This window comes from Rhamphochromis longiceps, linkage group LG2, assembly GCF_057381845.1.
Source record: "Rhamphochromis longiceps isolate RC_006_pf linkage group LG2, R_longiceps_female_GT1.1, whole genome shotgun sequence".
NCBI classification, from domain to species: domain Eukaryota; kingdom Metazoa; phylum Chordata; class Actinopteri; order Cichliformes; family Cichlidae; genus Rhamphochromis; species Rhamphochromis longiceps.
Window position 1 is genome coordinate 8,187,031 of NC_140558.1, and position 16,874 is coordinate 8,203,904.

The 16,874-nt window shown below is 38.3% G+C and overlaps 1 long non-coding RNA gene across 1 annotated transcript; it reads left to right on the plus strand.

Moving 5' to 3' along the window:
- The first annotated feature begins 4,618 nt into the window (after nt 1–4,618).
- On the plus strand, nt 4,619–5,970 carry LOC146676925 (uncharacterized). Its single transcript, XR_014907285.1, has 2 exons — nt 4,619–4,841; nt 5,602–5,970. It is a non-coding gene; the product is annotated as an uncharacterized LOC146676925 (long non-coding RNA).
- The last annotated feature ends 10,904 nt before the right edge of the window (nt 5,971–16,874 follow it).

Here is a 16,874-nt window from a genome sequence, read left to right on the forward strand (position 1 = left end):
CGTTAGATGAATGCCTCCTATCACAAATTCTGAGTGATTATAATCTAAAACATTTGGAATTTGAGGGATCTGAGGGAAGCTGTTAGATCGCATATTCCGATTAGATCATAATAATAATAGTAATTAGTAGTAGTATTAGTAGCATTTACATTTATATTGATTATTTGACATCTCATTTCCGAAGGATTTTAAGAGACATAATCATGTTAAACAAAAGAGTTAAAGTGTAAACCTCTAATGTAGGTGTAATATCTGAGATCTCTTTATTGAGCTTGACAACCTGAGCCTGCTCAATAGGACACCAAGCGTCTTGTTTCATTATTCTCAACAATTTAGACTGCACACCATGATTAGCTCTCGTGTAAAATGAACGTATTATAATGAGACACCAGGGAGTTAAGATGGGGTTTTAAAACTTATCTGATGTCTAATGTGTAGTTTGGGACTCTTTAGATGGATCGAGCAACTTCTTATCCTGTGACCTGTAGCAGGGTTTCCTTCTACTTGTATACTTTTTTTATTATTTTCAATCCTCTAAATGGTTTTTTGATTTGTTTTAATTCTCTGGATTTTATTTTCTTTTGACATCCAAAGCACCAGGTTTTGAGCCATATCTTGCTAAATCTTATAGACGCATGACATAGCGCATTGTGAAACACTGTTGGGACTGTTCTCTGTGGACTCCATATTCTCTCTAGCTTCAAGTGCGAGTTAAAATATCTTCCTCTGGCCACACTTCCCACTTATATATATCTCCCAGTCTGCGAATCTGCGGTGGCAATTACCCAGTTTTCCAAAAGAGACTGTTTTTTCTTCCAATGTGCTACACCTGCAGAACGTCTTAAATTATTGTAGATTTTTGAATAAAGATCCCTGAACTTGTTTTGTCATTATAAAAATCTATAATAGGCCCATAGGAGGTTTATCTATAGGTTTTAAACGTAAACTCAACATGATGCTGTGCAGGTTTGCAATCAGCAGTTTTACTAATGCAATAAAACCCCATAGCCAATTAAGATACCCCCCCCCCCCCCCCCATCGCACACACACACACACACACACACACACACACACACACACACACACACACACACACACACACACACACACACTCAGACACGCACATCCCAACACACACAAACACATGTGCGCATGCACGCATGCTCTCTACTCTCTCTTAATATGAAAGCCCCTTGCTGACTTTGCCCAAAGGCGTTGTCTATGGTTGCCGGCTGTGCGTGATGAATCGTTATCTCCAGGCCATGTTGCTCGTCTGGGTAATAAAGTACCAGCAAAGCGGAGACAAAAGGAATTTGTCACAGTTGCCTCCCCGATATATTAGTGACCTATAGGCCGATTTAGCTCTCATTTGGGGGACTGAGGGAGCTGCACACCAAATTAAAATGAACAGAAGAGGATGATAAAAAAGACGCAAATGGCAAAGTTACGTATAAGCAAAGAGCCAAAGGATGCTCGGGCTTTGGGAGAGGACCGTATAGATCTCCTTCTGGGCTTACAAATTCATAATAATATACAACTTTATACTTTAGTTACAGGTAATCTTTCACATAATGCTCTAAGATGCATGCGAACCAGCTTTCCGTGCTGCAAGTGTTCAACGTTTTCCAATACATTTCAGCCGGTCATAAATCTGGATTTGGCCTAATTCTCCAGCACTGAGGGGATCACAGTTCAGGCCTATTCTAAGTTATTATTTATATGTAATCCTTGAGGGGTTTTATTAACAGAACGTTGATAAGAAAGGAATACAAGACAAAATAAAAGTCACCAAACAGAAAAAGCTTAAGGTTAAATACTAGACACAATGTTACTTAAATAAATAAAAAAAAAAAGTATAATTTTACCCAGTGAATCATCAACAAAACTTTCAGCAAATATCACTGGCTTTGTATCTTTAGATTGTGCTATGAATTTTTTTACTGTCCATGGATTTTTTTGTACAAAAGAACCCCACCCACACCCCTCCATTCACTTAAAGTTGGCTTCATTTTTCCATAAAACAACAAAAAACAACAAAACTAAGAAAAATTTGAGAGCACGTTGATAATTGTGAACATCTTCCTGCCTAGTTGACACCACACACACAAAACCTGCAGTTAACACAGGAAAAATTCACTAAGGACAAACACAGGCATCTCATAATGGATGTCTACCTGCCAAGTTATATGCTCTTCTCTTCCCAGTTTTGTTTGGTTCTCTGTTGCTATTAGGTTGAAATTCAGAGGAGACACACCTAGAAAAAATAACAAAGTCCAACTGTTAAAGGACTCATCCATGCATCAAGTTAAAAATTAAAATGCACTGTTCCAAAGACCTAAAAATATCATTATAAAATACCCATGAATTTTAATAAACTCAAAAGTTCAATACCACATGTTTATTGGAAACACATAGCATTACCACGGCACGTTTTGTTGTCTGTGAGAAGAACATGAGTTCTTCTACAAAAGCCTTTTCACAGTTACTTAATACAAGTATATTTGTCTGATTTGTCTGTATTTGCTTTACGTTTGGTGGTGAATTCTGCTGTTGCCCTTACCTTTACAGTTCAAGCCATATCAGTGATCAGCTTAGGCACATTTACAGATTTCTGATTCATAGCAAGACTACAGGCAAGGGTGTCTTGGTAGCCTTTGAGTGGGTTTAGTTCCCAGAGTCTTTTCTCCAGGTAGCGAGATAAATAAATGGACACCTGCACAAAAATCATATTTGGCCTCAATGCTAGCACCTTAATGATCTCTGAAAGTATCTAGAAATATATAACAGCTAGAGTATTTTGTGCTGCCAGGAGCCTTGTTTTATTGCAATTCAAAGTATACAAATTTGTGAATACATGGACAGAAATTGATCTTTTTCAGCCCAGAGTACATTCAAAGTAAAAGTTACTTGTGCGTAGGTACATTCTTGGACAAATGCCTGCTAACACTTGGCTGCTGTGTGCCCACAAATTTTAAACCACACCAACATGGTCGGATATTTGAAAACCTTCTTTGATATGACAACTTCCTATCTAGAAATAGTTTAAAGAAATGGGTTTCTGAAGACAAGAAACAAGAGGTTAGCCTTGTGCTGTTCCATCTCTTTTCATTTTAGATCAAAAATAGTTCGTTTGACAGTTTTGTGTGAGTTTCCAAAGGGTAGCAAATCTGACCTGACACCACTTATCCTTGACCTCAGGCTTGACTTTGACTGTATGGAATTAAGTATCAGCTAACTTAATAATCAGTCTCTCTGAAAGCATTGCCTTGCATGACTAAATAGACAGTGGATGGGAAGTATGGAAATACGCTAATGGAACTTGTTGAAATCTTGCATGTCTGCACCAATTTCGAGCTCGTCACACTGGTAACCTTGAAAATAAAGGTTTCCAAAAATGTGGAATTATGTAAAAATGTCTGTAAGTAAGTCTAAGATTTTTTTTTTCAAAATATAGCTATTAATTATAGTGCCTTAATGCAGCCAAAAACTGAAAAGTAAAAATAAGTTGTTAAATCTTAGGAAACAAAGTGTAAAAATATTGGTTCCACGTGGGGCACAAACCCTGGTGTCTTGAGTCAAAGTCTTTGGACATAAAAGAAGAAGCAAAAAGCCACAAGAATAGGATATACCCATAGAACCCTGAATCATGTCACTCTCCAGTTACAAAACTGTGGTGCAATAACTATGCTGTGATCCGCAGACGGTACTGAAGGTGTAGAATTCAGGCTTGAAGAGGGTAATGTACTTGTGCTTTTTTCCAAACACTTACAGGAGCCTCATAGAAACAGAGAAGCAGAAGAATTTCATAGAAAAATATTTCAGGTTTTCTGTGGACTTGTTTTTGCACTCATGCCCACTTGATACATGGAGAATTATAACGTATTGACTTTACTGTCTAAAAGATGGTACATATTAAGGTATTTTTTTTATATAAAATGCATGAACTGAGAAGTCCTCTTGGCTCCATGAGCTGTGACAGAAGTATTAATCAAAGTAGATGAATGCAACTGCTTATATTTTCTTAAATTTATTTTCCAGGATATCTAACTGGATTAAATATGTCTCTATTAAAGCTAAGAGCTATAAAGTTGTTGTTGTTGTTGTTGTTGTTGTTGTTTTTTAGAAATATAAAACAATCATTCTACTTAGTAAAATTGAACCTCTACAGTATTAGATTGTTCAAACTTTTCACTGGTTCCAGACAGTGACAGGTTTTACTTTTGGCAGCCAGGGTTGTTTACTCACACGAAAATCACTTTCATTTTCTGTTTTGGTAATATCGTTAAGTTATGTTTGCAATCTGCAGGTTGTGTTGGGTTTTTTTGCTGAGCACTGATTTCGCCACATCCCCAGTTTTCAAAAATTCAAAATCCCATTTTCTGCCATAGGAACGACACCTATAATCACTAGTGACCCTCCTCGTGTTGCTGTAGCCATCAACCTTCATGGTGTTGAGCCTTTTATCGAGTGTAGACAAACAAGACTCAGCGACTCAAGAAACAACATCAGCATGTAGAGTGCAGCGCCACCAGTGTTCTGCTACAAATCACAGAACCCATAAAGAACCGTCATGTACGTGGAACCCTTTTTGTTGAGAGTGTAGGATTACATTATTCTGCATTTGGAGGGTTCAGTCCTTGACTCTTCGCCTCCCTCAGGGGAAAACCTGGCGCCTCATGCCCCTATCAGACGACTCAACTGGACTGAATGGAGAGGAGGAGGGGAGGAAGAGGGGAGTAAAACCAGTGAAAAAAGAGACGAGAAACCGCTGAAATACAGGCATGGGACTGGGAGGATGGAGGGATGTCATGTTTCTGCACTAGGCCTAAAAAAAGAATCGGGTAATTATTATTATTATTATTATTATTATTATTATTATTATTATTATTATTATTATTATTATTATTATTGTTGTTGTTGTTGTTGTTGTTGTTGTTGTTGTTGTTGTCGTTGTTTTTATTGTTGTGATACATGTATTTATTTTAAAAGGCTAAACTGTATTTAATCTCTAAGTTTTTATGAAAAAAAAATCGACCCCTAAAAAGGTAAAATAGAAGCGATCATTTCATTACTGGACGTCAGATTTCTTGAGTTTATCTTTTTCTCCTTTCCTTTTAAATGCAAACCGATTCATTTTGCCCTTCTCAGCTGTTTGCCTCAGATAAACCTATCGATTAGACATCAGTTAGATTCCTAGCCAGGGTTTTATTGAGTAAGTTGGTGAACCTTAAAGTGAATTACAGGAACTGCTCTGCCCCTCCGGTGAACTATTTAGGTGAATCTAATTTACTTTGATAAAGACCATCTATTTTATTTACTCTGATCGCCATTTTCATCGAAGCTTTATTGTGAGACTGTGAGGGCAGAGTTGGTGGAGGTTTTTTCGGGAGGAAAGAAAATTAGGATTTTGAATTAGGATTCGATATTTACAGGTTTAAGCAGAAGAACAGGAAAAAAAAGAAGAACAAAGCCGCAAGATTACATATTTATAAAATTATTATTACCTACCTGTAATTTTTTGTAAATGTGATCATATTCACTCAGTAAAACCGATAAAGTTTTTGTTATTATTATTTTTTTAATTTTATTTTTTGTGTGCAGGAGTAACAGAAATCTGCAATTTCCACGTGAGCTGCTACAAGATGTACGAGAAGACTTCTTTCCACTTCTCCAGTGAACCTATATAAAACGGAGCATCTTTTTAATTGACTAATTATGTTTTTTTTCCCCCTTAAATGAATTATTTGAAATTATATTTGATTAGATGGATTAATAATAATGCAGGTACTGTGGGGAAAAATTAAGATTTACATTTTACACTTTAGATTCTTTTTTAATGGGAGGATAGAAATACGTGTTTTTCCTGAATGCTAATTTTGCAGTTAGCACAAACACACACACACACACACACACACACACACACACACACACACACACACACACACACACACACACACACACACACACAGAGAGAGAGAGAGAGAGAGAGAGATATAAATAAAAGATAATATTTGGCCACAAAAACGTGACGAATCTCTGCAGGACAACCAGGATCAAACGTGATAAACAAACTGGACAGAGGTTGTTTGTCGTCCCCTTCATTCCCTGAGTCTACAGTCCAAATCCCGACTGCTCGGAGAGCCTGTTGTACACATGCGTCGTATTTAAGTGTAATTGGCCGTATCATTGGCTTTTGTCTTGTTTACAAAGCGGGCAACAGGAGCGGTAATTTAATTTCCGCCGCCGCATTGAAGAGCCACCAGCCGCCTGTCAGGGCCGAGCACAGCCTCCCCATCCCCGGGCAGCGGGTAGGCGAAAGGCCCGGGGCGATTCTGGAGAGAGAGTAAGGGAGAAAGAGGAGGGGCGGAGGATGAGGAGGGCGACATCTGCCTCACAATAAAAGTCAATATGAATGATATGCTGGGATGCAATGGAGGATGGACATGTCATTATGGCTTAAAAATATTTATACTGCTGTGACCAAGTGGTGACCAAGAGTGTTTTGCTTTTGATGAATGTACATTTTCTTTGTTTACCCGTTAGCTTCCAGTTGCACATATCTTCTTATCAATGGATTATTTCATATTAACATTATAGCAACATAAGATATACTAATTCGCTTTCATCGCCTTTAGATTATTTACAGATTATTTACAGATTATTTAAAGATTTTTAATTTTATCCGTCACTTGTTTTTTATTGTTTAATTTAAATGTAAGCTCACTCACGTCTTGTTTTTTTCCCCTCGCCACAAAATAATTTGAGTTAACGTGAAAAATTAACCTAAACCTACCTAACCTAGAATCCGAGACAGTATAACAGAAAAGGGAAGAATAAGATCAGGATATTACAACTGATGGATTTCTTTTTCTGATGACGATCAGCATTACCACCCTTTCCGTTATCATCACAGACTTTGTACAAAAAACTAGGACGAAGAAAGAAAGCAAAGGGGCAAAAGCACATTGACGCTCTTATGTGAAAGAGGAGCAAAGTAAAATTAAAAGCAACCGTGCCAGGTTCAAGTCTGGAAAAGAGGAAGCACTACTTACACTTTGTAAAAAAATAAATATATCAATAAATAATGATAATAATATACAAGAATTAAATTTAGACCACACAGCGGGCTGAAGTTGCTGATTTCACATTGGAGACATTTGGTGGTGTTTTTAGGACAAATTCAAATTTAATTGAGCACAGTATGAAGGGAATAAAAGGCTCTGCTACGCATTTAAAACTCAGACCTGTCTTTAAAGGTCATTTAATTTCTCATTTGGAAAAAAAAAGAAAGAAAGAAAGAAAAAATCTTTATAGGGTTGATTCTTGTTTATGTTTTAGAAATTAAATAATGAATTTAAAAGGTTAAATTTGTTTGCAAGAAGAAAAAAAATAAGAAGCTTTTATAAATTAACTCTTTATTGGTATTAAACAAGTCTGGGGAAGAATGAACCATGTACCGAGCTGTGTGTGTTTGTTTACTAGACCAGCAGCGAGGGAGAGAGAGAGAGAGAAAGATGGCACATTAGGCCTGGGGGCACATCATTATTAGAGAGCCTGGCTTCGCTCCCTTTCTCTCCATTTCCATCTCCACCTCTCTCTCGCTCTCTCTTACTCTCTGCCTCTTCTTAACTCTACCAGACCCAATGCATCCAATCGCAGGGGTGGTCGAAGGACAAACAGAACGGCCATCGTGCGGAAGCTTCCGTACAGGGCAGCGCAGTTCCTGTTCTCTAATTAAACCATGATACAATGCAATATTCCTCTCCAAATATTCTCACATAAATTCATTTCACAACCCATTAAAGATACAGCGGGTGAGATCATTTACATCACAGTGTCCCAGTACAATACAGCATGATGCCGGCTTTAACAATGCCGCCAAATGTGCCAAGTCCCCCTGGTTGAACGGCAACCTGGTAGGCATTAACTCAACATAATGTCTCACAAATTAAAGTATTGCTGGGGCTACCACCATGGCGTCAGATAAATGTTCTCTATTAGGAGGCCCCAAGCTGTGCAGAAAACAATTGATTGCTTGTTTGTGTTTTCATATGGCATCCGTGAACATGCAGAGTGATGGATGAGAGCCCACCATCTCAAGTTGCTCTTAGTCGATTGCTATTGGTGACTTTTTTTTCCTCCTCTCTTCTAATAGGAAAGTTAGCCAGTCTGCACACATACACCTTATATTCTCTTTATTGAGGCTGTAGGAAGACAGAGAGGGAGAGACGGTGCAAAGCGGGCTAATGGGAGTTGAACTTGGGCAGATGTAATTGCAGAAGGAGTAAGGTGTTAACTGCAGTTATGTTGACACTCCAGGACTTCTTCTCGTGTTTCTAAATGATGCCTGTGTAAGATTTTAGTTTGATTTTATGCTTTTTTTGACAGTTTACATATATTTCTGGACGCGGTCGAATTCTGCTTCCAATCTCTGTTGACAAGGGTATGAAGTAAAGCTAACTGCTAAAGCTGTTTAGCTTTCTTTGCATCTTTGTGTGTCATTGTTCGGGATGCTAACGTTCAGTAGAAGTGCTGCTTAATTTATTAACCGTAGATCCCTCTTAAGGATAATTGTTTTCACACATGCAGCCCTGAATGTTTTTAGATCCTGCCTTATGAAATGCTTGGTCTGATTGAACACTAAACTGTATTTACTGTGCTGCTTTTCTGGTGCAACGTTTGTGCCTCCTGCACAACTAATCGGATGGCCCACTGACAAAGAAAAGAAAATCTTTCTGGTGTTCAGAATTTGTCTGAAGCAGACTATCTACTGGTGTGTGCCATAAATCAGATCAACTATAATGTTTCAAACTGATTCTTGAGCGAAGTCAGCTGATGACTCAGCTTTTTTCCTTTTCATACCAACTAAAGAGCACAACATTTCTGTCTAACCTAAGGAGCTAAACATTTTCAGCAGCAGTATCCAAGACAAGGGCAAAAAAGCCTCAATTTAGTCAAATCGCTTCTCAAGCAGAATGCAGAGAAAGGTCCAAAGACAAGTTGATGCACTGACTCAACAAAAACTACAACTCTTTACTGTAAAAATAGAACATGTAATTTATTGTTTTTCACAATATGCACCTAAATGCCAACAACCAACCAAGGAAGTAATAGCAAAAGGGTTTTAGGGCAGAGGTCAGAGTGATGTGCAAGTAGAGAGGGCACCTGGTTTTCATGTAGTACATGCCACACACCACATTCCCAGCTATAGCAATAAGTTACATTATTTGTAATCCTTATTTAAGTTACACCAAACGTTTGTGCACCCCTTATATTTGCACACTGACAGAAACGAGGCATTTTAGGTCCCTCCCTGTCCCATAAAGCCAACTTTCTTCTGCAGGTTGCAAACATACGGTTTGAACAGCATGTGGGTGTGACTTCTGACCATATTAAGGACATGCCATCTGTTTGACATCAGACGAGGTAGCGCTGGAGAAAAATGAACAGAATCATCTGGTTTCCCTATATTTATTCGTCAAAATGAGCCAAAAGAATATATAGTATTTTCTAATTAGGTGAGGAAACTGGAAGGAGGAGCCCAAAAAGTACTCAGACAGTGTCTCCTCTTCTGGGCTGATGATGAGATAAATCTGTGTTGTTACCCCCTTTTATATAATCTGTTTATACCATTTGTTTTCACCAACTCAAATGTTTAATCAGATTAAACATGTTTTCCATTGACTTCAAAGACGCCTCAGTGTGAAAGTAATTACAAAAATGCATGCAATGCTTTTTTGCTGTGTATTAAATGGCTAAAAGTGAGTTCTTAACAATAAAAGAAAATCATGTCTGTACATTAGTGTAGTTAGTTTGCCATTAATAAGTTGTAGTGGTGTCTCTCCATGTCTTTCTAATGTCACGTTAATTATCAGGTTATTTACGTCTTCTGTATCATTTTTTTTTCTTACATTCACCAGTATTACCTATTTATAAAAATAAAGAATTTTTTAAAGAAATCAAATGTGTTTTGTTTACTGCGTAACGTTTAAATATCATGACATTGTCACACATCAGAGAAGGGATTTCCTTGTTCCTCTCCCCTCGATGTAGAAACTGAAATCTGTCATCATAGCATTTGTAGGGCAGTCCAGATAAGGTCAGAATTAAATGCACTGTGATTAAAGCCCTTCACTGAAACATCTTCAATCAGTGTCACTTGGTTCCTCACAGCCATCGCAGAAATCAGGAGGCTGCTTCTGTGAGTCTACGTGAAGGTGGACTAGGACCCCCCCTCCTTACTCTCTTCCACAATCCCTCCAACTAACTAACCGACCACCCCTAAGACACCCGTGAAATCAACAGAAAAGGCTTAAATTTAAAAGAAAATAATTGTTTCAGGATATAAATCATCAGCCTTGTGGTGCTTTTTATCACTCAGAAAGAGAAACCGAAAGAATTTACTGTATTTCATGCAGAGTCTTATCAGGCAGAAAGTACGAGCACATTTGATACTTGTGGTATGACAGGATGTTGGGGAGAAAAAAGTAACGTTTAGCATGATGCATAACCGGCTTTAGGTTATCGCCGACTCGATCCCGAGTCTCCTGCTGTAAACTGGGTGTTTTATCTTTGGGAAGCAAGCAGCCAGAGGAGGCCTGGCTGCAACGCCAGCCAAGGCAGCTAATTACATTTTCCATCTCGACAAGAATGGAGGATACCTTCCTATGTTATTAATCATAATGAGGGGAATATAATAAGCTACCATACATCATGCTGTTGACAGTCGTAGTTTGCCATTTGCAAGCCCAAGCATTCTTCTTCTTTTAATGGCCATAAACTGAATTAATGTACGCTGAGTTCGATGCCCACAATCAATTGTGGATGAGATTCAAGGCCTTTTAGCCTCACCCTCCTAGATTTTGGATGGATAGCAAGAATTAAGCTTCCCAGGAAATAACTATAGGTGTTTATATGTACCGAGCAACAGCGATTCTCATACTGAATCGTCATAGATGAATGTTTTCCACCAGACTCATTCCGTCGGTCACTTTGGAGGAAAATCATCCGTATTTGCATACTATTTTGGTTAACAAAACATACAGGTTGCAGGATGCTTTATTTATTAGCTCTATGCATGGCTGCAGAAAGCTTTTCTTTAGTAAATGAAGCTTGTCAAAATGTTATTTAATTTGCTTTCACATTGACCGAGGCAACTAAAGCACAATTAAGCTTTTTAAATGTTTAAACATCACTAATTAATATTATACAGATTTCAGTTTAAAAACCCACAGAGAAACATCAATGAACGTCTGAATGAATGTCTGTAGCCATTTTTAGCTCATGTTTGTATTTTACACCACATTCACTGTATGGTTCAGTCTCAAGGCTCTCATTAACCTGGTTTGAAAGCAGCAGCAGGCAGCTGTTTCCAGAGAGAGAAAAAACATATTGTAGTCATCCACTCAGTAGAGCTGGGTGTCTTCTTAATAGTATCACTGTGCTAATTTACATTGCATTTACAAAAAAGTGAAATATGATCTTCTTTAGCGAGCTTTTGCTGATCACTCTGATCATGTTTTATCCATACAACATTTAACACCAGTGATAAACACATGGCAAACTGTGCTAAATGTGCAAATTAAATATGATTTCATTTGGTTAACATGTTGGTCACATTAGCAGTAGGCAATCATATTATGTGTCAGAGTTCTGTTCTTCTTCCTAGTGGCTCGAAATAACAACATATTTTGCTACTCTCTATCAATATTAGGAGTAGGATTGTGTAACAATCAAAATTCCACAGTAAAGGAAGCAAATATAGGGATTGATCTTTTCGTTTAACCCCTGGTAAGGAGATGTGTTTGCTCACTTGCAAACTCTTACCAAGAGCACACAAAAACTTCGCTGGGGCTAGAAACTGGTTAGCTTAGTCAATATAAGGACTGAATAAAAAAAGACGTGGCTCTATACAAGAGTAACAGAAATCTCAAGTTATTCTTTCAATTTTTATTTTTGGTTGTTTAGGTTGTTTTAGGTTACAAATTTTTTTTAAAGATTTCTTTGTAGATGTTTAAAGGTTTTAATAAGATGCTCATCAGTGGAACCACAGTGTTGTTTTCAAAAGGCAACTAAACCGCTCATATCAAGAAGACGGTAAGGTCATAGTTAAAAATTGAAAAACGCAGAGCTGCATCCCTGTTTTTCCTCCACATTTTATTTCCTATTCAACTTCATGAATTACATTCTAGGTCACTGTATTTTTGTGTGGCTGCATGACATAGCTTTTCCTTGTGTGTGTGTTTTTCGCCACTGATTTGATGTTGAGGGTGACAGTAAAGTGCAAACAGCAATCCACATTTCTCCTTCTGTTGTCAACCCTGGCATTTCTGAATCAACTAGGGGAAGGCGATTTTATCACTAGGTTTAATAACGGCACGAAAAATGAAAAGCTCCTGAAGGTAGCTATACCTCCTGAACGGCTATCTGGAGAGAGAAACAGCACAGCAATGTAATTTATCGTGACTGAGCTCACAGCCCTCGGGCTTCTTCTAAAGGAAAAAAATGTAAAAATCGAACAAATAGGAAATAAAGGCATTTTCTCCTCTTAATCCTCTTCACCTCAAGGGTGAAAGACATAGGTTAAGGACTTCACGGCCCTATACAAGTGAGATAAGTTCTAAGTCAGTCTGGTCAGTATTTCAATAACGTCATCAATCCTGGAAAATGCAATCAGATACAGTCCAACTCTAAGCTGCTGTTGCCCTTTGGGAGGCTGAGAGAGACATTCATTTTGGTGAAGAGGGCACACGATCTCCCTTTTGTAATTAAGAGTACCCAAATAAACTGTGTGTGTTACCCCTGAAGTGGAACAGTTAGAAACAAATAAAAGGCTAATGAAGAAATGATTGCTCTTTTACAGCAAGAGGGAAGAGAAGGAGTCTTATGGCACTGAGTTCCATGTATGCAGCAGGCCAAACTAGCTTTGCTTATGGTTGAAATTAGTCAAAAATAAATGAGGACTGGTACACATCCAGATGTTACACAAGATAGTTAGGAGTCACCTAGAAGACATGATTTGACTTCCTTTAGGTGTGCATCTTTGTTTAAACGGGGCCTCCAATGATATCAAACAAGTGTGTCTCAACCAGTAATTCCTGTTCTGTAATCGGAGCTGGAGAAGTTTTGTCAAGCCTGGAAAATAAGTAATCTCTCTTGCGCTTTTTTTTTATTTGAAGTGAAAGAAGGGTCTGAAAAGCAAGAGGACTTGCCAAGCAGGCAGAATATAATGACCAATTTGAGTTTCGCTATGTGGTAAAACAGTATTTCTGACCATTAGCCTGCAGGGGCGTCACAGCTTCTTGTGCTACTGATTCCAACCAGCATTTTTCCACCATTTGCCATTAGCCAACTTTCATTCAACCAAACCAATGCACTCCTTGCGCATGTCCCAAGCCTAGATAAATGGGGAGGTTTGCAGCCTCTAGCTTAAAATATTTGCCTAATCAAACAGGTTAATGCTGTCACTATCAGCTTTCAGTGAAATCATATTTGCTAATGAATCATAATGTGATCTTGCAAACTTTGAAGGTGCACAATGAATGTTTTCTTTTTTTTCCAATGCAGCCTGATGGAATGTTTTGGAGGATTGCATCACCTACAGGATTGAACTTTACTTGATTGTCCATGCAAAAAAAATTTTGTTTTCAAGCATGCCATGACAAAATATTTTTTAGGATGTACATTAAAAAATTTTGAACCTTTAAATGCTGCGTTTATAATGTTTAAGAATCGGAGGACTTCTTCAACTTGTCGTCTGCTCGCAGGCTCGCGAGCTGTAAATCGCTTGAACACTTTAAGCATTCACAAGTTGCCCATAATTAAAATGTTTTTCATGGTCTCAGTTACTCTATATTTCTAAAAGTGCGGGCCTTTTTGTTTCATATTTACTTTTCTTGGCAGATAACTGACGGCAGATCAAGACGCTGAACCAATTGCAATGAAAGGTTTTGACTGCGGCAATGAAAGTTTGTGAATTCCAGAGAACAACTACGTCTCTGGTTACAAAGCAAGGTCAATCCACTTGTGGTGACTAGATTTTTGTGTTTGGGGCGCCACAGGTATATGAAAAGACACAGCAGACATGTCTGGCACTTTGAGATTTCAGCTCTCTTTCCCAGAGAAACACAAAGCTGTGAGGCTTTTCACATGGGGTCTAAAAAGAAGACAAAAAATTGGTCATGTGTCATCAAAAACGTCATCAACCATGGAGAGTGGGGCACATACCTTTGTGCAGAGCTGTTGCAGAGGCTTGTTGGAGCTATTGGTGTATCAACCTTCATCTGAAACATGATCCTCCACATCTGCGTCTTTCCACCATGGCCAAATTCCTGGCTACTGTAACTAAGGGGATTTTTTTTTCCACAGCAGTGCAGCTTCTACTCCCCTTTGACTGTCCACCCATAAAAGTGTCAAGATTGAAATATCTGGATTAAGCATGAGTGAAGTGGCTGCAGTTTTCACCAGCTTGTGTGAAACGTCTGTGTTGTCGACGGTGCGGCCTTCTAGCAGGAGGAAAATGCATTAGTCCCAATGGATTGTAGTCCTCCGGAAACCAGATATGCTTCTTTTATAAAGAAGGACACAAGTTAATTTATGTCAGAGCTTAAAATGAGCCTGTTGCCGTTTCTTATGTTAATCATGAAGCAGGTGCTGTGGGGTTTAACCTCACAACAACAACTGGCTCTGTCTCAAGGTTGTGCCAGATTGTAAATGCTTTAATTTTCAAAGATTATTTGCGGCTTGTAAAGTTAACATGGAGAAGAGTAGTAATGATCTCTTATTGGCACCAACTGTGATGATCTTTAGAAAGATAAGAAAACACCAACGTGCATACACAAGTTTTCACTGCTTAAAGAGTTACTTAAGAGGTTCAGATAAGTAACCCATACACAAACATTAGACAGGAGCAGAGTCAGAGAAGGAGCTGACACTGATGAACTTGGCCTGTCCAAGCCTGCAGGTCTTACTAATATTGAAGCACGCAAACGATGAAGTCTGAAGAACACGACCTGGAAAAAAAAACAAAAGAAAAAAACCCCACCTTCTCCCTCCCTCCACCTCACTTCCAAACAGTGATCGACACGCTGACTCATGGTAAAGCCGAAAAGAGGCATCTGGATAGCATCTCTTGACTGAATCCTCTGAACTATTCAGCCTCTTAAAACGTTTTGTCGCCATGCTGTCCAGCCTGTGCCATTTTCATTCCAGTGCAGCCGCTCTGCTCTTCCACCTGTCATCTCCACTCTGAGCTCCCTACGGCCGACCTGCTGACAGCTTCTGAACGTGAGGGGAGTCACAACACCAGCAGCTGGGGGATAAGTGTTTTAAAAACAGCCTATATACCATATTTAGTCGTCACTACACTGATGCAGTGCTTTGAAAAAACCATCAGTGCATTTTGGTAAAACATCATGAGACTTATCAATCAATCTGAAAAGAGCAGCAATTTCTAGTAAGAACTAACACCCTGTGCACTGACTGACAGAAATAGCTTCCTCTTATTTCTGGTTAAGTACTCATCCTGCGTTTTTGTACCACAAATAATCCTTACAAATGTACAAATATTTTGTATGTATCATTAAAACCACTTATGACAATTATCACTTACAATAAGAGAATTAATAGACTAATGAATGAATTTTAAAAAATCTGTGTTTGGCATTGTCACATAGACTTAAGCAAGCAAAACACGGTAATCTTAGCTGTTAATGTTTCCTTTTATTAATAACTTCACCTTTTCCTACTTTGAATTCCATGTAGTCAAAAAGTGTGGCTCACAATTTAAATTTAATGACCTCTTCCCCCTCTTGTAGTTTTTTTAGGGCCTTTTATGCTTTGGACACAATCGTCTACAAAACGATTATGATGCATTTTTACATCGTATGGGTGTATGCAATTATTGCTAATTATTTAATTAGGTATCTGAAGCGTCTTTGTAACAGCATTTCCACCAATTAGTTGGACCGTGTCTCACTGTTATTTCATCTATACCAGCTTTTCCAGGTCTTGCGGGCATTATGAGCACTTACTCACTGCTGGAGACAGTTTGTATTCCACTCTTAAATTTCAATTTGGTTCTTGCTGTTTTCTCTTGTGCCCATCCTTGATGCTATAATTACATTTGGGCAATAGGGTCTACAGTATTTCAATTAAAGTAGAATGGGGCACATTTCTCTGTTGTAGCCCCACTTTGTGATTCAGGCTGACGTGAAGGCAGTGCTGTCATGATAAGGCCGACCAAGCATGACACCCAGCTGGGTGTAATTTTACAGAAAAAATATTGCCTAGTTAAAGTACTACAGCAGCGAAATTTACCTTGGTGCAAAACTTTAGTAATGAAGAAACTGCATTACACGGCAGTCTTATTCTAAATGTTCCAAGTAGGAATAATTAGAAATAGAATAAGCAAAAATTTAATGTCTGTCTCTCTGCAGGTGACAGTAAATTGTCTTTGCCATGGTTCCTCAGTGAAAACACAACATATAAAAGAATAATAATGAGACACAAAACAACTACATAAAACATCTGTTTAAGCTCTCTCAAGATCATCACACAGCATGTAAACCTACAGGGGTCAAATATGAATTCAAGAATCTCATAAGATTATATTCCACACATCATGAATAAGACGAGATTTGCAATCATTAACAATTGCTTCAATCAATTGGGAAATAAGTTTGACCCGCTGCAGTTTTGCAACTTTCCTAGAGGCTTCAGACATATCTCTTAGTTTTCCAAAAGATGTTTCCTTCACAGTGTGTGAGAACGCCCTCAGCCACCATCTCTGAACAGGTGATGTATGAGGTTCAAACCATTGATGCTGTGCCATAATAACCTGAGGACAAAGCTGAGAGTGTTTGGAGAAACACAAA